We start from the raw sequence: 27113 nt of genomic DNA, 5'->3' as shown, positions 1-27113 counted from the left end.
AAGTCAAAATTCACTGGGCTGGGATCCTTCAACATCAAGAGTTGCTTCCCATCTTTTTTCTCCTCTACAGGAAGGTAGAATGGTCACAATGCCAAAGGATCAGCAACTTTCCCCATCACACCAATCCTCATGGTTGAGCATCCACTGTGGGGATATGACCACCAGGAGCAATGCTTGGCTCTCTTAATCCTTTTCATACTCAACCAATCCAGCAGAGAGCACACAGCACATCCCATGTGAACCAAACCACAACTTTCATTTATTATTTTATGCATCTCTAAATCAGAACTGCATAATTAGCTGCCAGCAGTCAATGCATAATCAAATAAGAGAGTGAAAATAATAAAGAAAAAAACCAACAACACAAACCAACCCTCAAATATTAACACAAATGGAGAGGTTGATTTGCATGAGAAATATTCACAACAAAAGGTGAAAGCAAAGGAATACCAGAAGCAAATAGTTTAGATGCTCATTACTTGGTCACCTAGAAGAATTTCCACTAGACACAGGAAAGCACTGGAAAATCTGGAGAAACCACAAACCTCAGAAAATTCTGCAAAGAATAAATCTCCTGTCAGAGCCAGTAAAAAAATAAAAGAGCTCATTCATCTTACATATTTTGCCTAGAAAATATAAATCCCTGGGCTAACCTGAACCACAGCAGAATGGAACAGCTCACAGAGGAGGAATTGTCTTCTGGACACAAACTGGCTTCAAAAAAGCAAGATTGAAAATTTTTCTGTAGCAGCCTGTGCATATTACTCCAAGGGCAAACAGAAATATGTTAATGCACAAATGTATCCAGTACTGGCTACTGCTGGAGGCAGAATGTCAGCCACAAAGGGCCAATAGACTGATCCCACATGACAATCCTATATTTCTGTGTATTTAACCATATAATTAAAACCTGCTGCTGCTACACATACTAATTAGATGGACAGCATTTCATTTCAGGAGTCAGCACCCCCCTGACTGACAGCATGGCAGCACCAGGGGCCTGCAGAAGCCAGCAAAGGCTTCACTGCTCAGAGATGTCAGTGCTGGCTCTCCAGAGGATGCCCTGGAAGGGCTGGGTGGGGTTTAACAGGAATCTCCCCTCCACTGCTTAAGTTTCATAAAAATCACCAAAGGTTTGACTGCTCCAAGCATGACAGACACTGCCTGTAACCACCTTGCAAAGAACCAGGGCAAAGCCAGCTCCCAGGAACATCCACTGGGGCCTCAGCAGAGGATGCTCCTCAGTAAGTCTGAGAACTTATAATGCAGAATTTTAGGTAATTAAAGCTTCACATGCTGTTTTCAGGGTCAGTACAGGGTCCAGTTCTGATCATGGCTGTAGCTGCTGCCATTTGCATTTTGGCAGACCATTCTAAAGCAGATTAATCACTGCATAGGAAAATCCACACTGAGGAAGAACATGACTTGCACTGATCTAATTTATTCCCCCTCCACCAATGACCCACATCATCCCAGGTGCATAACTGCAACCACCAAAAAAAATTTCAATCCTGGCTCCAGGTGCACCTTATTAAACATGTCCCTTATCTCCACAGCACAGCCTCAGCACCAAGTGCAAGATTCCTGCAGACCCTCAGTTGGTCTTAGACATCTCATGGCCACTCATGCTTATCAACAGCCTTCCCAGATCCCAGGAAAAGACAGAAGACACTTCCACATAAGAAAAGCAGCCACTAACCATACAAGAACAGAGTCCTGTGGATTCAGAACAACACAGACATCATCAAAGGCTCAGGGAAACCTCACCACCCTTGCACATGCAGAAGCTCACAAAGCATCAATAAATAGTTATACTGACCACACAGAGTCTTTTCCACATATCCTGGGCTTTAACCTAATTGCTTTCCGCATACATAAACTCAAAGGAAAACTAGTGCATCTCAGACCTCAACTGATCACAATAACACTGGTGACCACAACCCCAGTGGGCTCAGGCCAGGGCTGGGCAGCAGCTGGGCCAGTTCCAAACACACAGCACAACCTTTGGTCATTGGAAGTAGCACAGCTCCCTGGCTCTCCTAATCCCTGTCACTCAGCTGCCTTCAGGAAAGCCCGGGCTGCAATCCCCACACTGCCTTTTAACTGAACAGACAGCATTGGATTTCATCAGCCATTTCACTGTCACACTGCATTGTCCACATGGGATAATGAGCCCCAAGGCTCTGCTTCCCACAGCACTGCAGTTTGATAGGGAACATATTCCTGCATGGCACACAGGGACAGGAGCCTGCCCTGGAGCACAGGGACACCCTGCAGACACTTGTAGGGACAAGGCACACCTGTGTCTCTGCTGGGATGTCTCTGCCTGGAGATTTGAACTGAGGCTTGGGCTTGAGTCTTCCCAGTTCTCACAGCAGAAACTTGCAAGTCTCATGGAAACAAAGACACAGAGCCCTGCTTTAAGGGTTTCTCTGGCTAAATAAATTAATTGATAATGATAAAAGTACCACTTGAGGAAAAAAATTGTTGTGTTTTATAGAAACTACTGAGTATCTGTAAGTGAAATGATTTTAGGTTGTAACTTACCTGACTACATCTTATAATTTTTGCTTCTTTTTGGTTCATCTTGGATATCACAAAAGTGGGTTGTTTATAACCAGCACTCATTTTCACATTCCTAAGACATACTAATAGCTGAGCTGTAGCACTGCAGTGAAGTGTTAACTGAATTTTTCCAGCACTTCTCTTCACCTTTCCACTCTCCACTGACAAAAAAAATCTTTTCCAGCTGAGTTCAGCAAACCTGCATATGTGAGTGAAGGCAGCAAGGCCTCACACTGAGTCACTGCCAGTTTAGGTACAAACAGTTCCAAAGCAAAACTAAACACAAACAAACAAAGCCAACAAAAAATCTGGGCTGCTTATTTAAAGCTACAAACTGTTGATCTAAAAAGTTGGTGCTGACTAGGGAGAAAATAGAGTCAGAACATTTTTTATTTGTGAAATGTTAGCAAAATTTACCAATGGGGAATACCAAACTAACCTAGGCACAATTAAGGTGCTAATAAATACCACAACGAGCCAGGCTCCAAAGCTCAGTGACACTGGGATAAATCCAGTCTAAATTTACAGTGGTACAACTAGGATAGCTCTGTCCTTTCAAACCCATCCAACTGCCAGCAGGAAGAATTTCAGTTGCAGAGAACACAGGTCAAGGAGGACCCATCCATCTGCACCTTATGTCCCTCCTGCCTGTTCTGCCTGGATGCAGTTTTAACTGGACAGCATCATTCACAAACAGCAGTCCCCCTCCTTCCTGCACTGCAACTTAATATTGCAATTATTTAATCCTACCTTATGTCATCCTGAGCTCTCTGCCCACACAGAGCTTCCAGAAAGCATCTCACATGTAAACCATACAGCAACTGTTAGTCCATACATTATGTAAGCAATAATCTGGAGAGCAGGAGGGGGAGGGGGAGGGAAAAGGAACAAATCCATAGCCTTAGTAGGCTGGCTAAGTGCCCCATTTCCAACAAATGTCAATTTGCTGGTTACCTGAACAGCCCTGAACAGCACAGGGATTACAGATTTCACCCATGCTGACAGATGGCATTTTGCAGTTTTGATCCATGACACATTTAAAGGAATACATTCATGAAGCAAGACACATGATAAAGAGTAAAGGACCTGAGACTGCATTAAGCATGCAAGATTCAAGCATGCAAGGTTTTGCACTGCTGTCACACCAGGATTGATCCCATTAACTTCCATGGGGACAGGCCTGATGTACTCAATTGTAAACAATCAAAATGAGGCCTGTGGCTCGAGTCCAACACCGCAATTCATTTTCAGCACTGCAGGCTCCATCAGGGCTGGGGGATTTGCCAGAGAGCCTCGGTGTGCTGGGAGAGGGGAGCTTCCGGATGCACCTGGCCAATCCTGCTTTCACTTCATCCAGGTGCTCAGCAGAAGTACCTCAGGATGAGTAAAGTACCTTTATTTATGATGTGGAAGCAATTAACCAGTACTGAGTCCAAGCTGCCCCCTCCATTGGTTAGACAAATATAACCCCCCTTGAGGAATGGCAGAAATGTGACAAAGTCTCTTTACTGTTCTCTAGGCAGGCAAGTACCACCCTGAGAGCTGTAGCTGTGCAGAGGTGAGTGTGCAAGAGCAGACAGGAGATACAGCATCACTAAGGGTAAGATAAATACATTAAAGTGTGCTACTGAACATCACATCCTCACATGACAAGGAAAATTTCCAAGGTTTCTGTTTGAAATCTGAACACACCTTTATTTGCTCTTGATTTCACTGTCTCTCTCTATTTTCTCAAACAGTAAGAAAGCTACAGGCTACAAACTCCCTGCTCTCATGCCCACATTTCACTTACTGACTTTTACAATGATTTAAAATTTTGTCAGTTTTATTGGTTTTATATAAGCCCCAGCCATCAATCATAAAGTAAAAGATATGAAGTAAAAATGCAATAAACATTATTGCTTGACAGCTGCCTGGTGGCCCATGTGGGACCAGCTGATGGCATTACTCCAGGACCTAATAGAGAAGCTTATACCTTCAGATTAACTTTAATTGGCATCCTTAGGGCAGCACAAGCAAAGAAGCCAAGGACCAAATGGGCCACGAAAATTCAGCAAACCACTTCTCCCTCAGCTGAAGGGAGGCAGACAGGCAGCCTGCAACAGAGAAAGTTCTTTTGTTATTCCCAAGGAGAGGCAAATACAGAGACAGTGCCCTGACAGGTCTCTGCAGAGGGTGACAGATGATTTCATAGACAAGAAAGTTTTAAACAAAACAAATAATAAAAGAGAGAGAAGATTGCCTCTGATGTGACCAGAGACATCCTTTGAGGATGCTAATGGAGAGAATTGATTATAAAGCCTGCCTTTTTTTGCAGCACATACAGTAAAGAACAAGTGCTTGAATCAAACATGAGCATGCATAAAGATGCCCTTCCCTGGAAGAATGCTTTAGACTCTGATTTTCTGGCAACAAAATGTGCAAAACACTAAAATATTTATCAAACAGCATTGGTCCAAAGACCCATGCACAGGCTCTGGACTGTTTTGATGTGGGCAAACCAGGGAGCTCTTGGTACATTGGAAAGTATCAGCTCCTCAGATTGGACTCTGTTTCTCAGCGACAGCATTCATTACAAACGCAGCTGGTAGGAGGCTAACACCACCAGTGACTTCTCCTTCACTGTTTATTTGGAGTTAGGAGGAGGTTTCTGTTTGGTTTCTTCTCAGAAAATTCTGGCAACTTCCTCCTCTGGACAGCAGGCAGCACAGGAATATGTGGTGTTGGGTATCACATGGGATTCTCAAACAGATCCCATGTGAAAATCTGCCACTCTCCCACATACACAAACAATAGACTTCTCATTAATATGTCAGCTTGTTTTAAAATAAAAGTTTCAGACTTCCTTAAGCTCTCAGGATCCAGGTCACAGGAAAACTGCTTGTCACACACTTCCCAGCTTCTGACATGTCAGTATTTAAATGCTCCCAGCAGGAGGCTGCTTGCACCTGCTGCTTCCCCCTCTCCCCTTTGCCTGCCTTGCTGTCCCCGAGACAGTGATGGACACTGTGACACAGAAGCAAAAGGCACCTTTCCCTTGGAGCCAGGGCCATGCCACTGCTGTCAGCAATATATTCCCTGAGAGGGTTCACACTTCCCAAACTGAGCTAGAGCTATGAACTCTGACACGTGACTGTGTTTTAGACTGGATGTGTTCACACAGAGCAGGGCAGAGGTGGATGGAAGGCAATCCCTCCACACCTTCCTGTGGCCAGCTCACTCCTGGCACTGCCACCACACAAGGAAACAGCTGGCACCAAAACAGGGTGTTGAACACAGAGCAAGTCTATCCCAAGGCTTGCCAGTGATTCATGAGACAGTCAGATGGCCCATGATGTTTTCAGGCTGGTAAAGGAGGATGGGATATCTTAGAGAGTCTTGGGCTCAATGAGGGTCAGTTGCCTCAACCAGCAAATTCCAAGTGTGAGAAGCAGTCTGGGGCAAAAGGCCTCAGCAATCACTGAGTTGCACAAGCAACTCCATCTCAGCCAGCACCTCACTGTGTCTTGATCTTGGGACCCCACTATGTGGGTACAAAGCTCTCACAGAGGCAACTAAAAGCACAAAACATGGACCAATGTTAAAGTGACCCTTGTTAACCAAGGAGCCAGGCTATGCAAGTCAATTCAGTAAATAGAAACAAAATGCTGGCCAAGAACCATTCTTTAAAACTACTTTGCATGCAACTGTGTATCAGTAGCCAATTAATTTAGGAGATGGAGCACACTTTGCAGACACCAGTCCCATGGTAATGATGCCTGTACCCAGATATCAGCAGGGGACATGGGGGAAGGAAAGGGGTTAGGGAGAGTTGCCAGGCTGCTGTTCAAGGAAGAAGCTTTGATCTAAGACAGAAAGAAAAAAAAAATTAAGCATCCTTTAGACTACATCAGCATGGTTTATTTTTCAAGCTAGAACCTATTAAAACTGTACTGCTTTGAAGTTCCCTGGCCTATGTCAACTGTTTATTTATGATTCCATAATTGAGTTATGTCAGAAGTGCCAGCCTGGGAATTAGACTGCTTCCTAAGGGACAGCAAACATGAGTCTGTCTTAACTCCATGCTGCTTCAATGTGTGCTGTCAGGATGCTCTGGTTTCTGTTCCAAACTGGGCTACTCTTCCCTAAGGGCTGAAAGATGCTGAGTGCTCCATGACAATGACACTAATAACTCCATGGAGAGAGGAAAAGGCTGCCACAGGACAAACCAGCATCTGCCAGCTGTGCCACCCCAGGAATGCCCATGTCACCCATGGGAGCAGGGACAGATGGAGCTGAGGCTGCTGGTCAGGGCTGGCAACTCAGCTCCACCACAATCATGATACTAAACAGTTGCAGTCAGAAGTGAAATATTAATAATTTTTTTTTTAATTGCCATGATTTTTCTCTTCCCACACTCCAGCCATCCAGCCCGTAGAACAAAAACTCCCTCACACTTCATGCACAGCAAAGCCCAACTGAACTGGACCTACCAAACATTTTCTATGGGTGATCGGTCTCCAGATCAGTGCCAGGCAGCTCCCTACGACACATCCTGGGGCTTTTTACATTCCAGCTTCTGGCTGAATATTTTTGAAGTAAGCTGCTGTCATAGATTTTCTTTCCCAACTTCTGTTAGCTTTGTTCTTGGCAATACACTGTCAACCATAACAGTCATTAACAATCTAATGTTCTTTCCCACTTAGGGAGTCTTTCACAGCACTACACCCACTCCCCCTCACCTCACAACATAGGTGAACATTTCTATTCCTCCTAGTCTTCCTCTTCCTTTCCCCAGTTTTTATACTGCAATCTGCCACCACTGCTTCCCTTTCTTCCATTGAACCAAACATCCAAGTACAGAAAACAAATATTTCACTGTGCAAAGCCATTATTACCTGCTTCTCCTTTCTTTCTTCATCATTCTCTGGAGATGCTACTAACAAGAGGCTCTGATTTATGTTTTAATTTTTTAAAATACTCTCTCACTTCTCCATTTCCAGCCAACTTTGCACTCCTCAAAGCATAGTATCCCCTGAGTTTTAAAAGCCTATTTGTGTTTATTAGAGGTAATTATCAACAAGGTACGAGCGATTCACAAACTCAGTGCCTGTGACTCACAGTGCTTCTGTGATGTCAAGACCCAGAACATTTAATTTCTGCATGAGGAACTGGGCACAGGGAACAAGGTACCTGATCAGTGCCTCACACACAGGAAGCCCAAGTCTGTAGTCTGAACATTTAAAAACAACTTATAAGAAAAACAAAAAACACATTAAAAACACCCAAACAAAATAAGTGCAAACAAAAAAAAAACCCCACACAGTTTTTTTTCCTCAAGCACTTTGAGCTCACTAATGAGACAGTTAGAGTTCAGGTATTTTAACTGATAAATCCACAACACTTACTAATTTTAACCAGTTTCTTCTATAAAGGAGAAGATGGTTTCTGCTCCACCTGAGCCCTGTTTCCACGGTACAGCCTGACCAGGGCATTCAGAGTCCCTGGGTGTCAGCAGTGTGGGTACCAGGGAAGCTGAACATGTTACTTACAGCTCTTTTAATTGTGTCTCATTCAGACTTCAAAGTCCACATCAGCTGCCAAATGCAATTTCTTCTGGGCTTTGAAGTACTTATATCCTAACTTCAAAAATTGCTCTGCCACAGTCCCTCCTTGTCAAATCATGGCTCACCAGCAACAAATGTCATCGACCCAGCCCTCCCTCCTCTGTTACTGCAGGTGGCCTGGTTTGACACCCATGGTTTTAACTATGCTAAATAAGCTCTCATATTGTACAGAGAAAATTCTTTCAGATTCTTTAATTCATGGGGTTTTTTTCCCCACAAACACACCTTCCATAGCTTTCCAACATTTCAGTACACTGGCACCTTTCTAATTCATCCTTCATTAAAAAATAACTCCATCTTCAGTCCATCTTTCTGTGCAGGAGGAAGCTGACAATTTAAAAGCTCTCAGTCTTCTCATCCAATTTAAGAGCATACTTGATGAGCACTAGCATGTTCATACTCAGTGTAATACTTTGAGCTTGAGACATTCTAATAATCCAGAGTGTAACCTTGAGTCCCATAGCCCTGGGCATCCTAAACCCCATGGGTTTTGTGCTCTAGTATTCATCACCTCCTTTCTCCTTTTATCTTTGGCACTAGAAACATGTCTGAGAAAACTGCCTTTTTCACTACACCTGGATGGCACTTCATTGCTTATTTCCACAGGTAATGGAGGGAAGTCCCACCAAACCACCTCTCCCTTTTCCAGACACATCTGAGTGCTGAGAGAGCGAGTGGTTCTTCTGTTTGTGATAAAGAGTGCTCAGAAATGGCTTTGTTCTCTGGGGCAGCCTTGCAGAGCAGAAATGGTGATGAACCAGAATTCAATTATGTAATGAGAAATTGCTTTAATTAGCCAGTTAATTGACTCCTCGATTGCAATAACTAAAATCACTTGTTTTTACAAGGCACACTATTTTTTTCCTAAGGGCTCCCAGGAATCATCTCTGCCTCTCACTTCCCTCCACATCAACTAAAACTAAAAAGGATCCAAGAGTGCTGGCATGCTGGAGGATCACACATTTGATTACTGCTTCAGAGCAGCCCCAAAAGAAATCCATAAGAGGGGGGCAGAGGTGCAGAGCAGCACCAGGGTAATGAACCAGTCTTCCTTTGGTGGAAAGAAGCCTGACCTTGAAGCAGGTGAAATGCAAATGAATTGAGCTGCCCTAATGCAGACTTCTTTTTACTTTTGACCAAAGTGTCCCAACTCAGAAGGACATGGATTTTTCAACCCTAGCAAGATCCAAGATCTATGCACATGATCAAGAGGGTTGCTCGAATGTCAAAGAAAGGGTATACAGTGCCATGGCAAATGGCCTTAAGACATTGGCCTTAACAGTTTGGGGCCAGTTACACAATGATGTGGTTCCAGATGTTACAAAGATGAGAATGAGAGACAATCCAGGTCACTTTTCAGCACACTGAACCCAGTGCCTAGTCCAGGATCAGGATATTGCACACAGACCCAAGACAGATGGCAGAATTTAGCCAGAAAGCTGCCTCTGTTTACTGCAAGTTTGGATTTGGCAATCCCTTTAATAGGGGTGTAAAATTCTACTCTGAAACAAAGAAAAAGAGAACATGACTCGTGAGTCAGGCAGTGCATTAGCACAAGGGAATTCCCTGATCTGGAACAGGAGCTAATGCAAATACTTCACACAGCAATGACAACTAAGAAGAGAAAAAGGGTCAGACTGGAATGAGCCATCAATTTCTGTGTCCCAGGACTCTGCACCCTGGTTATCCCCCAGAGAGCTGCAAGGGTTTATGAAGAATATTTCTTGTGCACAATCATCACTACCCTTGTAATTCTTAAGATCTTTCACTTTTATTCTCCTCATATGCTGTCCCATAAAGCTGCTGTGACAAGGTTTCCTGGTGCCTCACAATGTACACCTCCACCTGGGTGTCTGACCCAACACAGGATAGGCCTCTGTCCCTGGGGTCAGTCTGCCTCCAGGGACAGAAGTGCAGACAAGCCAAGCCTCCACTCCACAGGGCTCTCTCCCAGCTCCCATCAGTGACACTCCCTCAGTGCTCCTGCTGTGACAGTGACCTTCCAGCTGGGAGGTGACCTTAGGTCTCAGGCAATTCAACCACTTTCCCTCCTCTCCAGACTTGCAGCAGGTCATCACCAGGAGGCAAATAAATAACCATAATTGAACAGTGCAAAAGGCAGGCTGGTGAGTTCTGTGACATTCTAAACATCTGCTTGATAGCAAGGAGTGGAAACCTGGATGAATACAAAGTAACAGGGCTGAGTCTGACAGCACCTTTTAAACAGGAGAGAAAAGATCTTACCTGGCTGAAAGGAGAAGGAAAAAGAATCAGTGGTGTTGTGTCTTCACTGGAGATCACATGGAACTCAAACAGAAATTGCAATTATTTATATACAAACTCTTCTTGAAGGAAACCTTAGACATAATCAACACGGAACACCTGTATGTTTGATTAGGGCTGGTATTTTAATCTAAAGACAAGCACTCTGTAACAACAATAAAATCAACAGCAGTTTGCTAAGTAGGTCACTTTTTTGATGCAAGTATGTCAGGAATTACTTTGGCCCAGCATTCTGCACCTAAAGCATGTGAAAATATCACCAAAAGAATGCCCTGTGGGATCTGAGCAGCAGCTGCTCCTCAAAAAGCAGTGCACTGTCTGGGCAAGTGGCAGACAGGGGCAAGAATCCCAGGTGGGATCACAGGTCAGATGAAATTCAGTAGAAGAGCTTGCACCAGAGAATGGGAACACAAGCAGAGAAGTTTGAGACCCACTTTTGTACAAAACTTCCACTGAAAAAATGAACATCATAGCTCAATTTAAGAAGGAAAATCCATCAGCTCTTGAAACATAATTCACTACAAAAAGCCTGAAGAACTGGCTTCCCAACAAAGCACTGGCTTTTAAATGAGCCAGTCAGCTTTGGGAAGCCCAAGACGAGATGGATGGCACACAAATACCAGATACTTGCAGGTCCTGCACAGACAGAGCAAACAAAGCCTGGATACAGAAGCATCCAGAACCTGCCCCATTCCCTCTGTCAGACTCTCTCTGCCGGTCCCTAATACATCTGACTGGCCCCAAAGAACAAGAACCACCTTCATCCCTAGAGAACAGCAAACACACAAAATGCATGTCACAGCACTAGACTGACTAAAACAAGCTTAATTAGAAATTACCATTAAAATATGTGGCAGGTCTTAGATATTTTTCCTTTTAGCCCAGTGGCATTCCTTTGTTTAACAAGAACACAATTTCCATGACAGAACAACAGCCATTACAGTTTTCTTTCAGTCCAGAATATCCTGTCAGGATTGATTCTGCACTAAGTCACTCCTTAAACCTTTATAACACCAGATACTCCAGGACTGACTGTGGCAGCCTTTAAAAAAAGAAGTACAGACAGTGCCATTGATGATTTAAAGACTGGAATAAATGTCATGTCTAAGGTGGTTAAGTGGAAATTTAAAATAGGCAAAAGTAAATTACCCATGAGAAATACAGCCTGAATCTCTGACCTGAATTTGGTCAGAAAGTTTGCTTTGTCTAACTCACTCAAATCAGGAGTGCAAGACAGAAAGGTAGGAAGCTTGGGATGATACAAACTATGAAGAATGGAGGGTAATACACAGAAAGCTCTATGCCAAAATTCAAAAGGGGAAATACTGCATATGCTGAGATCTAGAAGCAAGAGAAAAGTGTTTCTAAGACCCCCTTTAATATCCTGGAGGTCTAAACCATTCAAAAAACCAGAGATTCAGTGACCAGCAAGGGATTAACAAAACCATTGCAATTTTACAGAAGTAATAAAGAATGGAAAAATAACCTGCAAATGTGAAATATAACCAAATTTCTTCAGTAGTAAGTGCACGTAGGTATCAAACCAAGCCGTAAACTACCATAAAACAGCAGAGGCACTCTTCTGAGAGAAAACCTATTAGATGATAAGAGGCTGAGAAACTCATAAATGGCTCTGTATGGCCAGCATGTGAAACAGGTCAGTGCTCACCACCCTACTTTAGAAAGTAAAGGCCCATCAGTTAAGGACAAGCCACTGTGTTTGTACATCTGTGGCCAAAGGGCTGTGTCCTCCCTCAGTGTAACCCTTCAAGCCATTTGTAGGAGCACAAGGCTGTCCCCATGCCTTTGTTTGCCCCCATGCCTGGAGAGGCTGCTGCTCTCTGGGGCTCAGCCTCCCCTCCTGCCCTGGGGCACAGAGGCTGCAGAGAGGAAGCGAGCGTGGAGGAAGAGGAAGGAGCACGTGTCCAGCATCCAAGGAGCAGAGGCACGGAGCACAGACAGAGCCTTAGAGCTGAGCAAAGGCCCCGTGGGAAGGGAGGGCTGGCAGACAGCATTGTGTGAGTGCTGCACGGGCACATTCATGGGAACAAGGAAAGGGAGGCAAGCGAGCCCTCCAGAGCCAGCAGGGCCGGCTGTTCATTCCCTGTTTGTTCACTCTTTCAGACTTAAACGCTTGAGCAGATTTACACAAGTAAGTGCACTCGAGAAGTGGGCAAACTGAATATGAACACAAGGCCAACTGGCTGCAGTGTCCAAGAAACAGAAAATGGTATTAATCCCCTCAATTGGAGACCAAAGCACCGCCCGTGCCCCGTGGAGCTTCCCAGTGGGGTCCCCTGCCATCCTTCTGCAGGGCTGCACAGTGGGGAGGCTGTGGGGCACAGCAGTGGGGGCTGCCTGAGATACCCACCAGGTCTGGCCCCCCTGCCCAAAACTGCCCTTCCATACACAAGGGGTGGGCAGCTGTTGGCACAAGCCTAAGGCAATTAGCACAGGAGGAAAATAAGGCACTGGGAAGTACTTGAAGCACTTGAAAGTTTACCAAAATAGCTCTCCCCAAATACAAAAACTCAGAGTTACCACAAAAAGTGCCTCTTGTAGATCCAGCAGTCAAAAGCTATCCCTCTGGGAAGGCTGCTGCTTAGGGCACCCCCATGCTACAGCAAATCCAACATTGTCTGAAGTGCAAACAGCACCATTTTAGACTTCTAACCCATCAAAGTCAGGAACTAGTTTGCAATGAGAACACTGCCTTCCTGGGTATTTGTGCATGTGCACATAAAAGAAGATAGAGGGTCCAGAAATGAAAATGAGATTTCATAAATGCTGAAATCCTACAGCTTGCATGTCCTTCCCTGTCTGTCAAACCCAATTTCTTAGGAATATATTTACAATTCCTAGACAACTGCTCATCAAACCCTGTGCATGTTTTTGTGATTTTGACAGTTAGAAAAGCATATATTTGTTCAAGTTTATTTTTATAGCATTCAACACCACATACCAAAGACTCTGTAGAATGGAAACCAACAGCATTTTCTTCTGCCCAGTACCCAGCTGTAACTTACCATGCCACAGGAAAATGGAGGAAGAGATACCTACTCATCTCTTCACATCCTCAGCCTTCTTTATGCAGTTTTCCTAACAGTAGTGAAAGAAAAACTGTTCTCAAAAAAAGTAACCACCTAGAAGATCTCTCTCTTGGAGCAATGATGTTACATGATAGATCCTCACCACTGACAGAAGCAGCTGCTTGATATTCAGTGATTAATTCATGTAAAGTTCAGCTGAACTGGATAAAGTGCCTGTACCTGTTACTCCGCTCTAAGCACAGGCTTCCTCATAACCCACCAGCATCTTCTGGATCTGTCAGTGGAGATTTTTGCCCATTTTGCTGTTCCAGTGACCTCTCCTTTTTGCACATGATGCTGTCCAGTGCCAATTTCAAGGCATATCAGGGTGCACTCTGACCTTGTCCCTCCCTATCATTTTCAGGAATCAGTGTCAGCAATGAGCCTTTCCCTCAGTGTAATAAATGTTCTCTATGTTCTGTATGTTCCACCTTTGCATATTACAATCTCCAAATTCTTGTAACTCTCCCTGCTGTCATTGCTCCAGGCATAATCTTGAATTATTTGTGTTGCCGTGAATAGTACACACTGCATTATCTAGACAATATATGTTTTTAAAAGTGTGTTGCAGTATCAAGCACACAAAGAGTTGTACAGTCTTAGTTCTGCCCTCTTAGATGTACACATTCACCAGCAAACACAGGAATTTTATGAGGAAGATAAGACACAAAATAATTGATGAACACAATCCCAGAATAGAAGAATATATCATTTTAAGCAGTATTCACAAGCACACAGAGCTTCTTGCATATGTTTTTGTTCCTTTGGCAGTAATACAGGCCAGCATTTTAGAAACATCCTGCTAGTCTTATGAAACAAACTGACAAAAAGAAAGTTTAATTTTTATCTAAGCAAAACCTGAAAAGAATTTTAGAGTCAGACTTTCTTGGTCTGCAGGTTTTCTTCCTGTTGGATTTCAAATGCTTGTCACAAAGAGAGGAAGAGGGAAAGGTCATTTGTATCCTTCTCATAAACCATGGAAATCCTTTAAATTGGGTTGAAAAGCATTAGGCATTCAGAGCAGCAACCACTGCTGGGTTTGCCCAGAGCAGACTTGCCATGTTCTGCAGCCTTTTCATCCAGCTGCCATGAGAGATCTTCCTCCTCTGCTCTCCCTTCAGTACCAGACAGCTCTCTCTAGGCCACTGCTGGAGACAGGTGACACCAGGCAATCCAAAATCATCAGGTGCTTGATGCTGTCACTGCTACTTGCCTTCACACCTGTCTGGACTGTCCTGGAATAAACTTCCAGAAAGTTTATTGCAATCCAATAGTGAGCAGTAACTCAGTCCCAGAAATGCAGCAGCAAGCAGGCTCTCTTAGGCCTTAAACAGCAAAGAGTATTTCCAAGGGTTCTTTCAAATTCTGTTCAAGAGTTGTACCATACAAACACACCATACCACAAATGCCATTTTTCTAATACTCAAGGACCTTAATAAGAAAGTAGAACACCACAGCACATAAACTGAAGCTGCAGACACCCTGTCCCTCCTTTCCAACATGGAACATTCTCTGCCCTTTCCCCAGCTCCCATCTTGCTGTCTCTGCCTCCTCAGATTTCATTCTGGTTGCAGTCTCCTCACACAACCAACCTCCCTTCCCTCCATCTGTCCCCAATGCAATGTGATGGACACCATGAACTGAAACAAGGGTGTTCTCTTAACTTTCCACTGAGCTGTACTTTCTATCTTCTCATACAGCTCTTCTAGAACCATCCTCATCCCGTTCCACTCAGCTCAGACAGAGCAGTCAAACCCCAGGCTGCATCCTAGGGATGCCCAAAGCCACTGATATTTCCAGAGCAGGAGCTGATGAACAAGGACATGACATTCCCTCAGCATTTCCCATGGCTCTGATTACCATGGCAGAGAAGAGTTTACCCTCCCTGAAGGGTCAGAGTAAGACAGCCAAAGGAAGAATATGTAATGGAGACCAGCAACCCTGCAAAGAGGTCATAAACACAGGCTGCAACACAGACTGTCCAACTCTGCCCACCCTAAAGCAACATCCCAGATGAGTTGTGCCAACTCATCCCAGCACTGGCTGAAGATAACAAGATTGTCTCCCAGTCTGAGGGTTCCTGACTTGCACCCCCATGTTTCTGTGCAGCTGCAAACACCCACAGCAGCAGCACAGCAGCAAGGCTTTCATGCCCTTAAGCCAACTACATTTAAACCAAGTTTAAAACTCCATGGCTTGTTTTTTCTCAACAAACAAAACCTCTTGGTTTGACTCTTGGCAATACACATCAAAAAAGGCTCAACTGAATTAAACATGTTTCAAAGGAGCTCAGGAGATATAATGTAGGTATAAAGAGCTGGCCAAAGAAGGTATGATAGAAAGTGAAATGAAATAAAATAATTAAATAAAAGACAATCCAGAACATTAAATTAATTATATTGGAGCTGAATAACCTTACTAAAAGTTATTGATTTTTTCTAGTAGTTTCCCACATTAAAAGCTTTTTAGAGCAGGAGTTTGTTTTGCAGTGTTCACAGCAATGCATCATGCAACAGATTCCTGTAACTTCAGAAGAAGTTCCTCTGCCTAATGGACTCTCAGGAAACCACCAAGATGGTAAAAGTTGTCCTGGTTAAGAGACAGAAGCAGCCCACAGAAAAGGCAGGCCATAGATCCACTGTGCTTTGGGGTCCAAGAAGGGACTCTACTCCCAGGATCTCACTCACTGGAGATTCCACACAAGTTATAAATTAGTCTGGGTGCCTTTACCCTCTCCTGATTCAGTGTGGGCTTTCCTAGAAACATCCATGATTTATTGCACAGAAAAGAAAAAATAAATCCTGTATTGGGATCCCTGCAGCGCCCCAACCATGAAGCATTTGTCTGGTAAGCTACAAACTCAGGCTGTGTCAAGGAGCAACATCTTTAGATGTCTGTGAGGTCAGATTCAACTGTTTTTACAAACAAAAACTAAAAAAAACCAAACCAAACCAAAACAAAACAAAACAAACAAACAAAAACAAACAAACAAACAAACAAAAAACAAAAAAACCAAAAAACAAAACCACCCAACAGCAAAAAAACTCAAATGAAAACAACAAAACCAGCTTTCAATATACTGAGCCTACAGGCAGCAGTAAGGACTCCTGGTAGAAGAATTCCAGTTACAGTGTTTTGACTCAGAAAGTTTCTGAAAACAATCTTTCCACCTATCCTGCTTTTATTGTTACTTAAGAGATTGGAGGGGGAAAAAAAAGGCATAACAAACTAAAAGCATCCAGGAGGAACAGGCTGGTGTATTTTAAGCATAATAACCCATCAGAAGAGGCTCCTGACTGTTCACATCTCATACACCCACAATCCTTCTCCTTTTCTGTGGGTTTATTTTTTGGTGAACTGATTTTCTGTATATCTATTGTAAAAGCCACAGTTCCACCTTCAAATAAAACGTCAGTCCCAGTTTGATCCCACAGAGGCACAGACTTTCAGGAGGGAATACAATTTAGAGCCATCTGTTCCCACTCCCTCTTCTCCTTTTGCTCATAACCAGGAGAAGGCACCCCTCTCACCTTAGATCATGGGGCTTTTCCATCCCTGTCCAGTTCACCTGACTTCATGGCTTCTCAGGCTCCTCCATGAGCCTCCTCTGCCTGTGGGCTTTTTCTCCTCTCTCCACCCCCTCCTGCTGATCAGTGTTATTAAACACACCAGTCTGTCCCCTCATTCAACAACTATTCCATTTGTATTCACCCCATACCCAGGCACACATGCTGCTAGATAATGCTAACTACATTAAACCACTGCTGGCAGGTGCACTGATGAGCAGGGCAAGAAAATAACATTGTCTAGCTGGGCTGAGATGTGCCAAGCAAGGACTGTGAGAGCAGAGCACCAGCACTCCTGGGGCACCCCTGGGAATCTGGGTCACCCTGTCACCACATGCTGCAAGCACAGCCTCACATGAGACAGGAGGAGCAAAATGGGCTTCAGCTCCTCACCATTCCCAGAGCTGGAGCTTGAAGTGAAGCAAGAAAGAGGCATAAATTATAAAGGCAACTGCAGAGTGATGCATGCACAGAAGTTTTTGTTTTCTGTGTGTTTTCAAGTGAGAATCCTGCAGGATGCATTGGCAGCTTGTGCCCTAAGGTAAAGAAATCCAAGCCCAACACAGAACCCAGCAAGTCACTTGTTCAGAGACTTTGCAGACCCTCCAATCTTCTCTTTACTACAAAGTGTATAAGAAAATCTTATCTGAAAGAGTTGATTTCTCTCCAACAAGTATTTGTCTTTTATGTCCTGTTATTTTAAACACACTCCCCTTCACAGTCTTATCTAAAACTGGGGAAACTGTGCAATGTTCTCTGTGCTGTCAACAACTGTTCAAAATTCCACACTGGTAATGTGGACAGCCTGAGTGTAACAGCTCCCCCTTAATATTTTAAGCACAGAGCAAGATTAAGTAGTATAATACAAACAACAGTGTGCATCAAATTCCCAGTTCTGCTGACAAACTGATGGAGCTGACATGGTTTTTAAAACTAGACAAAATCTGCAAAACCTACTTAATGAGGAAATGTTTGTTTGTTTGTCTTTCTTTACACAGTTCTTTTTTAAAAGATAATTAAATGGTCACGGTGCAATTTTCTTTATAACCATTCTTAGGAACATCAAGATAGTGATGACAGTAAAGACATCTAGAAAAATCACAAACTAAATAAAGATTTAATAAGAAAAAGCACATGTTCAGAAACACTCTGAAAATACAATGATTAGACAATTACTATAGGTGAATGTGTGTTTGTATGCATGTATGGATAGTCTTGTCCTATTAAAGGGAGGAAAGACCAAACTCTGATATCAGTATTTGAAGTGACACAACCTTTTAATTTTAGTGAAGGAATAGAACCCAAAGCTAAGCTTAAATGGGAATTTAATCCACACCTTAAATATAATAAAGAATCAATAAAGAATCTGAAGTAAAGGTGAGACAGTTGAAGTATTTTTTCCTTGCAAGGAAAGATGGTTAGTAAGTGCTGTGCTTCATTGTAAAATTTGGAAGGGCTTGGTTTTCCCATGAGCTAGATTCATCCAGTGCATACATAAAGCCTGCCTCCCTATAAACATGAATCATGCTGCGTTGCATTGACAAAAACCCAGACCCATCTGTGGTGCAGCTATGGAGTAAAAGACAGAACAGAGTTGTAAACTGGCTCAGAGGAAGCTCAGGGAGGCTGCTTATAAGGAGTGAGTTAACAGCAGGCTTTAATTCATCCAACAAAGCAGCAGGATGCTGCTAAAAACAGGGAATGCTGGAAGTGTATAAACCTCTGGCTATACTACATCCAAGAGCTGGGTGTAAAGACTGGAAATTAAATTCTACATTGTTGAGTTCCCTTAAATTTGTATCTTGCCATATTGAGCTTGTGATTTATTTTGTTATATATAATCTTTTTTAAAACTCCTTTAAAATAATTTCCTGAAACTACTGCAGTACATTTACAACATAAATTTTATACCATTTTTCCAAAGACATTTTTAGTATTTATTTGATGCTTAGTGATTTGAATACATATTGCTGGTTAGAAGGATTAAGAGTGTTTATTCCCATTCCATTTTTAATGGTATAATCCACTGCAGAATCCACAAAGGATTCCAAAGGTATGAGGCCTGAGAGACATGGAGTGGCTCCTGACTGCCCATTCCTCCCTAGGAGCTTCTTCCATGGTGACAAGGTACCTGTAGTCAGTCACACAGAAACAAATGCCTGCACCCCCAGGAGGAATCACCTGACAGTAAATGATGAATGACACAACCTCCCAGGTGTGGAGAAGGAAAGTTCAAAATGAACATGTACAATGTGTCTCAACGTCCTTGCCTAAATCACATTAACTGCATGTAGCACCCCAGGTAACCACCCTACCTCTACATTTCAAGTTACCTTAAATTTAGTACTTAATCCCCTCTTTAGATTTATATAACAAAAGAGGCTTTCAAAACTTCCAATCTATCCTCAGCAGGCTATAACTCTGACATATTATTTGCAATAAAAATGCTATCATACCTGGAATTTATTCCATATCATTTGGCATATTTTTTTAGCTCTATTACCAGCAGTAAAGGCATTTGCACATTTTTGAATGTACAACAGATTTTGTATGGATGCATCTCATTTGTCCACAAACTCCCATGTGATGTTGTATGTGTGAATACAGCTGAGGGACACTTGCCAGTCAAAACAGATGCTCAAATCCTATACCAGGGAATGGAGCACAAATACAGGATCTGCTTTAATGTATTCACAGTGCATCCAGCCCCAGCTACTTCCAAGACTTTTCAGTATAAATTGCAGCAGAAACTGGCTTAGAAATCAGGTTCCCATTTGGAAGCAAAAATCTGTCCAGTTAAACCCCAACCAAACTCTGTAGTAGAAGGAATATCCAGGTAGGCATCACACAGTGATATGGCATTCCCATAGTTTTCCCTGCCAAACTTCACAGACTAAAGTGGAATGAGTCACAGAACACAAGTGTTACATCTCAAAACTGGTCCTGTCCAAGTATAATAATAATAATAATTTTGGGGCTGATGTGTACTATGGCAATGGCTGTGGAGTCCCTCAGGAGGGGGGATGAGCTGGGAGAAGGAAAGGAGAAGACCAAGGACATCTTGGATGTGTGCAAGGACCACACCAGATCACACTGTGGTGGCTCCTGGCCAGCACAGTGACATTCCTGCATGGCACAGAGCAGGGCAGCCCTCACCTGAAGGGATCCCAGAGCCAGCCAGGCTCTGGAGACACTGGAGGAACAGTGGAACACAAAGACCAAGCCCTCCCTTCCCAGAGCCTGACCAAAAGTGCTCCAAGCCAAACCACACCCCATGCTGAGGGCACTCAGTGGAACCCCCTGCAGGGTTAGAACTCAGAAACAAATCCCATGAGAATTTCTAATAAATATCTTGTGCTCATCCATGAGCTGTACCACCCCAAGCACAACTATTTCAAAACTGGCATTTCTAAAAGAAAGGATTGTTATCCTTTCCAGACAATAATACTGTCTCTCTTAGAATTTATGGCACATTTCTTAGATTTAACAATTATGTTTATCATTCTATGCTTTGTCTTTAAACTGCTGTCTATGATACAAACTCTTGTGCTAATCTAATACCTGAGGGGAAAGTGGGCAGGTTGCTGTTTTGGACAAAGACAGGATAAACCCTTTTTCAGTCATATTCACAGCTCAGGGATATAAACCTTTTACTTTGTCTACAAGCTCAACTTTACAAGGAGCTTTATCTTGCAAAGCACAGCAGCAGAGCTGATGCTTTATGCAAACCTGGTGTCATTAACATTTGAGAGTCCTACTGACAATGCCAACTAAGGCATAAGGAAAAAAAAAAAAGAGAAAATCCTTTGATTCTAGAAGAAAAACTTGCAATGAAAAACAAACACTTGATTCACAAGTGCTATAGCTGCAGAGGGAGAGAGTCAAGAGCTAATGTACCATAGTAATTGGATTGAAAGATTCTGAGTTGGTGGAATTTAGTGGCTGTATTAAAAAGCCATCTCCTCTTCAAGGCCAGGCACCAACATAATGAAGAAAAGACAGGGAACAAGTTGGGGAGTGTCATACAAGGTTAAAAGAAGACCCTGTTATCTTTACAATGGAAGGACAGCCTATTTCCACAAAACTGAGTTTCTCTTTCTTTTGCAATCTAGGGCTGGTTTTTATTACCAAAGTCAGCAACTGGAAAATACATTTACCAAAGCATTATTCCCATCATTATAATAATAAAAGGGTCAATTAAAACTCAGTTAAGTGTAAATCTATTGTGCAGCAGACTTTAAAAGAGAATTTTAGTTACTCCAAGAAAAACTAAGTAATACTGGGCACAGAACTGGTTACCTGTCAAATTCCAAATCTCTACTGCCCAAGAAAGTCAAATCCTTTTTTATTAATTTTGTTCTCCCCCCACCCCGAACAATCAAGAAATTCTGAACCATTTCTCAGTCAAGCAGTGGTATAAGTTTCCAGAAGGAACTGATTTTGCAGAAAAATTAAACAGAACTTAGAAATGCCATTTCATGTTCACAGGAAATAACCTAACTTGTCTCTGATTGCCAAAAGAGGAGAAACAAGGCAGATTTGAAGAATTAGTGTTTATATTACATCTATTTAATAGGAATCAACAGTTCTAGGAATCTATTGCATGGCAAAAATAGCAGGGAGGGTCTGATTTTTGCATAAGAAATTTGCATTAGAAGATGCAGAAAAGCCTGAACTCACACTACATCTGAGCTGCACTTGGAGCTCAGCTTTGTACACTCAGCCATGAACCCCATGAACCATGAACAAGCACTGAACACTCAACTGCCGGAGTGAAATCAAAGGGAAATTTGTGCATTACTTACAAGGATTTGTCCCTTCAGCTGCTCCAACACCACATGACTTCCATAGCCAGGGTCTATGTACATACTTTTCAGTATATTCTTTTCATTCCTATTCTACTAAAAAAAGGACAAGAGAATAAGCTTTGTAGGGTTAGAGAAGGATAGATAACATTTTAACTCCTAACAAGACAGGATAATGACCCAGGGACTATTTAGAACAGTGACAGAAAGAACTTCTTCTAACCCTAAGACTAAAAGGTTCATAATCACGTATTTCACATCTTACCAAATAGTTCATCTAAAATTCCTATCAGGAAGAGTCCACAATACCATTTACACTCAAGATTTCCCATGTAGAAATGAAAATTTCTTTCAAGTTTTATTTCACCACTTCTCTTTCTTCTCTCTCCCAACCCTAGAATTGCTCATTGGCCAAAACCCAAGAGCTCAATACTGCCAGATTCAGGAGGATTGAAAATGCACACACAAAACACCATCTCAACCCAGGCCTCCATTCTGCAAAGCAGGTCCACTTTTAATTAAAAGCAGAATTTCAGATTATCCCACCCAATCACTAAGCAGTGTAACAAGTTTTCTCAGTGCCACTTTAATAGCCTGCTTTTTTAAGAAGCTTTTAATTCTGCATTCAGCTTCAAGACACCAAATGCTGCCAGCACTGTCTGATCTCAGCATGATAGGGAAAAGTACCACTAGGTCTCTGCTCCAGTGTTTCTAACAAACATGGCTGAAGGAAATGATTTGCCTGGATTATGATGCTAACAAGTATTCTCCAAATTAATGATGAACTGCATGAGTTTTATTTTTAACTCTTGCTTTTGCTGGTAAGAAACCACCAAACCTTTCTTCTAAAAACTCCGCTTCAACCACAGCAGGGATGATTAATTATAAGCACCCTGTCTGGAGTAGAAAGAAAAGGAAAGAAATAGTTTGTGTAAGCTTATGGAAATGTGGCTCTGTGCTTCACTTTCTGCCTTTTCTCCTTGTCAAGCAAACAAAGCCGAAGGGTGGGAGGGGGAATGGCAGCACAATGAAACAGCCTTGCAAATTCAAAGCTGAAAAGATGTTCCAAATGATGAAAGGCAACGAGAGAAGGTTGCTCAGTTCTTACTCTGCTGCAGCAGATAAGAGAGCTTGGGACAGGCAAAATCTGTTCCCTAAGCATGGTTCACTAGGGCATATCAAGGCTTCAGAAAAATTATTGCGTTTTTAATAATTCAGGAATCTATCCATGTCCCTCTTGATTAACATCTATGTAGCAATTGTCCAAGCTTCACTGAGGTTGTCATTTTGCTGTCTGGAAATATCTGTAATTGCTTATACCAGCTGAAATGGTTATCTCAGTTTTTCAGCATCTTTTAAAGTTGCCATCTTAATGAAGGGGCAAATTTTCTGACAGCAGATGGCAAAAACGAGCCTGAAAAAAAATCAGGAGAGGAGAAAGAACAAGGAGAAAGCAGAAAAATTCATCTGCATGCAAGAAAATGTACATGGTACAGAAACTTTTGAGACTATATACTTACTCCTTTAGACCTGTAATCACTTTCTTGAAAGAGCATATCCACAAGCAATAATTTGCAGAGCTGTTTTAGCTACTTCAGCAATACCCAGCACCTGCATGTGCAGCTTCCACTAAAACCATGGGAGAGGGAACAAATGCCCTAGAACCAGGACTTGTTCCAGATTTTTTAATGAATGCAAACAAGTGGTAAAGATTATTATATCCTCAAATTAGCAGGAGAAGGGAACACACTCATTTTATTAATAAAATCTGCTGGTCTAAGCCACCTATGTTAGATCTATTTCAGAACTTTATTGTGTCTCATTGTGCCAGGACTCTTTGCTACATCATAGTTCATTGCTGAACTATTTTTGAACCAGATTATTTTGGTAACTGACCTGAACAGTGGTCCAGATCCAGAAGAAGTAACTTGAGCTCATTTCTGACATTCTCTAGGGGAAGAACCTTAAATATAATGATCTAAAGATCCTATAGAATCTCTAATACACCTTATATTCAGAGCAGATGATCCTTTCCTCATGTTCTGCATTTAAATTGTTTAGTTCACACTTGACTTAACTATAGAGTGACTTAGTTACTCTAAATAATTTATTTTCTTAGGACTGACAGGTAATCAGTGCTTTTTTCCATGGCAGCCCAAACTAAGCCAAGACTTGGAACCACAAAAACACCAGAAAACACCAGACACACAGAGATGGCTGGTAGACCAGGAAGGAGGACAGACAGCATCTATCTTCAGCGGCCTGGAATATATATATATATATATATATTACATATTTATATCTTCTTTTTTGTTGGCTGGAGCAGTCATCTGCCCTGCACCACGAAGGATGTGACAAGGTCCCTGCATTCTTACCAAGTGGCCTAGGAGGTCTTGGTGTCTCCCAGGAACAGAGGATTCATGTTCAGTTGGAAACTGCACAAAGAGCACAATAGGAGCAAGACTTGTGGTAAGCAAGTTCCCCACAATACTGGTCCTTTGCATTCTCCTGAATCCTTGTGATTACCAAGAGGGAGACCATGACAACAGCAAAAAAGCCATTCAGTGCTGACACTGGAGACACAATGGCCAGCTAGTACCTTGGGTGAAATAAATCACCCAGTAGCTGTTTCATTAATGCCCCAGCCAGAAAGAACATACTTCATTGCAGAAGATGAAAGAGCCAAGTAACCCAAGCTGCTGGTCAACAGGAAAGCATTAATATTCATTTAGCTTCTCATACACTGCCAGTCAGAGCAGCAGTAGAGCTGGGCATTGCTGCTGTGTCAGCACTTAGCAGGGTTTAGGCCTTGATTATCTATGGAATTTCCATTTAAATTCAAGAGAAGTGAGTGAAGGCAGAAAGACTGACACTGCAAACCATCCACAGCCCAGACTGACAGCTGCCTGCTCATGGGGTCAGCACAGAGGCATCCTGGAGCTCTGCTGTCTGCTCTGGTGCCAGCAGTGATGGGAAGCTGATAGCTCTGGAAGGAAGCCCTACCACCAGTGAGTGTGTAAATGAGCTTTCCTCTAGGAAGCAAACTCTTGGAGAAAGCATTCACATCCTCCTGAGTATTTGTACACACACAAGATTTTTCCTTCCTTGGGGATTTACTTCTGCAGTTGGTCACCCCTAACTCATTTCACTTCTCTGAAGTATGAATACAAAATGGGGGACAGAGAAGAAAAATTGAGTAAAAAATCATCACCAAGCCTTTATGGCTTTATTATTTTTTACCACTTTCATGCTTTCCTAGCAATGTTTTCACAGTTATTCTTTCAGACCACATACATTATTTTTCTCTCCCAATGTATAAATCAACAAAGTCAGCATTGGAAATTCACCAAAGGTAAAGTTAAACCAGTACCAAAATTACTTAGGGCAGTAACAAACCTGTCATGTTGCCCACCTGTAATTCCAGGACTCAAAATATCAATGGCTCAGACAGCATCAAGTCTGTCAATGATTAAAAAAAAAATCAATATTGCAGTAAAATATAACATTAATTACCTGTCATAAAAGACACACACACACTCAATTCTGTTCTTCACTTCTGAATATATGGACATGCTTAAATAAAAAGTACCACATTTCATTTCCAGTTCTTCAGGCCAGAAGCCTCCTAGAAAGTCAGAAAGCTTTGCAAAGGACAAGGTTACTCATGCAGATTTGCAATGATTACAACACAACACTACAGGAGTGTAGGTTTATTCCATTTCTATTAGGAGGGCTTTCCTGTCTATTAAAAGTCCCATGTTCATGCTATATTCTGCATGTTCAGACAAGCATTCCCCTCTTTTTTTAGAAAGAAATAGGATACTGAGACCCACATGAGATTTTTCTGAGAAACAGCATGCAAGACTCAAAATTTGCATGTAAAGAGGAGAAACCTTTTCCTTGCACATCTACCCACCCTTCTTTAAGTGAGTGCATCCCTCATGAACATATCGAAACAAAGGCTTTGAAAATTTAAGTTCACAGTCTGAGTATGCCACAGACAATAGCAATTCCTTTATATTCCTATTGCCTCCAGCAAGCCTGAACTGTTGAACAGAGGAGGTAAAGTATTTTGATGTAGTAAATGGCACAGGAAAAAAAGGAAATTAGGAATTCTGCATGTCTTACAGTAGATAGATCGTGGCAGACTAGGAAGCTGAAAAGTCACAAATAAATCAATGAAAGATTGTACACATCAAATCGACCTCCAGCAGAAAACATCTCTGAGATTTGGGGTGGGAGGAAGGAGGTTTCTGCAGAAAGAGAGAAAAGAAATTAGGCAACTCTTTTGACTATAAGTATATTCAGAGGTTTTTATTAAATGGGAATTGTAGTTTTAATGGTTATAATGTAGTTTAATGGGTTATAATAAAAAATGTCTTCTGTTTCAGAGCCCAAGATAAGCACTGGAGGAGGTTATGTAGCAACTTGCACTGATGATTTCTTACATAGCTTCTGGCAGCTTCCTCTTCAGCCCACCATACTGGGTTCTTCACAATGTTGAAAATGTGGAATATGTAAAATTTTCTTTAGAAAGGCTTTTCTTTAATGTTGATCTTTGTAGACTTTCAAGCCTAATCAAGAAGGGAGATTTAACAGTGAAAACTAGAGCAGCTAACAAGCTCTAAGTGATGTCAAGGTGTTAGAAACACAAATTACTTGTTGGTAGAATTGCCTTGATAAGGTTTAGGGCTGGACATGTTTCAGTTATCTCAGACAAACGTGGAGGTTAACAAAGGCTGGAGAGAAGCAGGTACCACTGAGAGTAGACACAAAGAACAAAGAATTTATGGGCCACAAAGGGCATTTTGCAGAACTCTGATATAAGGGGAAACTAATAAAGGCAACTCAGCAGTTGTGCTGAAATCAGCTCCAACTGGGTAAAAAATAATTCTGGCAGGGCCAGAGCATGACCACTGACCCAAGAAACCCACTGACTCAAAAGGAGAGGGACTGAGCACGCAGCCTTATTAGCATGAGAAGCGAGAGAATTATTAACCAATGGAAACCAGAATATTAATTAATAAGAACTATGTCACTTGTAGCCAATGAACACTAATTCCTTTGTTTGCTGAAGTATATAAATAGTAAAAGTTTTGATAGTTGGTGTGCTTGATTTGTGGAATACCACCAAGCACCCAGGTTTATGCAGCTCTGAAATAAATAATCAGTTTCTCTCAAGTGTGTAATTATTGGCTG

General features: G+C 42.3%; 1 protein-coding gene across 2 annotated transcripts in view; it reads right to left on the bottom strand.

Annotated features, from left to right (window-relative positions):
* The window catches only part of LRP8 (LDL receptor related protein 8), a 168468-nt gene that overhangs the window by 116499 nt on the left and 24856 nt on the right, over window positions 1–27113 (bottom strand). The window lies entirely within an intron of this gene.

Source organism: Serinus canaria, chromosome 8, assembly GCF_022539315.1.
Source record: "Serinus canaria isolate serCan28SL12 chromosome 8, serCan2020, whole genome shotgun sequence".
Classification (NCBI taxonomy): Eukaryota; Metazoa; Chordata; class Aves; order Passeriformes; family Fringillidae; genus Serinus; species Serinus canaria.
Note: the sequence above shows the minus strand (reverse complement) of the source record. Positions and strands in the feature narration are given on the sequence as shown.